A 1,125-nucleotide genomic window follows, 5' to 3' on the forward strand; every position below is an offset into this window, starting at 1 on the left:
AACTTACCATCTCAATCTCTTGAGTAATTCTGGTTGGGCAGTGAAGCCTTTCCCAAAGAGTGATGTGCATTCTCCAGAATTTCGTTTGAAAAAACTGTAGTTTCCAAGTGGACATCCGAAAGTGGTCCGGAACAAAAGTAAAGTTTCGAAGGGAAAGTAGGATAAACTGATAGTCAATGATGACTGAGATGAATGAGGCAGAAAGTGAGTGAGGAGCTGTTGGTACAAGGATCAATGTCAGTGCTAATGCTTTAGCCCTTACTGCCCACTGTTAGCACCAACTCACACACCACTCCAGGTAAATTCACCACAATTACCCTGGTCTCTTGATATGAGTTTCCCTCTGTGCATATTCAGGCGGTAATTCGGCCCCCAGAGGATGAACGCATACTGTTTATCCGGTCAGGTTAAAGAGGTGAAGGCATCAGTTTGAAATCAAAGCAAGAAGAGATTGCCTCTTCCTGTACATTTTCAGTGGACAGTCACCGGTTGTGAACTTCTTTCCTGCACAAACGAAGTTGATATAAATTCTCATCGAGCAGCTTTATTACAGAAAGGTAGTCCGATTAACTGTAATCAAATACTTCATTAAATGCCCTTATTGATTTGAAGAACCGTGTCTGTGGTTTCGTCAGTTAAAGCATATGGTAGGAACCAGACGTTAATGGTGTCCCATGCTGTCAAATGTTCTGTATATTGAAAGTTCATTGTTTAAACTTCTTGTAAAAGCCGTATCGTTTATCCAACATCCCGAAAGTAACGGATCAGCATGCTTCTTGTGTTTGAGCTCAGACCGTTATTATTTCGTGCTCCCAAGCCCGACCACCTGATGTGGACCCATTAGTCTATGTTCTATCCTGCTAATTCAACGCAGAGTTCTTTTTACTCTGTTCGACAAGGATTTGTCTATCTCTTCTACTATTATTCTCTGTCCGTCTTTTCAAGTTTTTTGGGATAATGAAGAGACGCAGGAGACACTGCAGACTTGCAGGACAATGTTGTAGTAATAACGCATCCAATGAGATAATGGCTCTCATTGTCTGGGGTCACCATTCATTGATTTTCGGCAAACGGCAATGGCATCATAGAAATCCGATAATTGGAGTGAATCTGCTTTTTTTCTGG

Source organism: Chiloscyllium punctatum, unplaced genomic scaffold, assembly GCF_047496795.1.
Source record: "Chiloscyllium punctatum isolate Juve2018m unplaced genomic scaffold, sChiPun1.3 scaffold_339, whole genome shotgun sequence".
Taxonomy (NCBI): domain Eukaryota; kingdom Metazoa; phylum Chordata; class Chondrichthyes; order Orectolobiformes; family Hemiscylliidae; genus Chiloscyllium; species Chiloscyllium punctatum.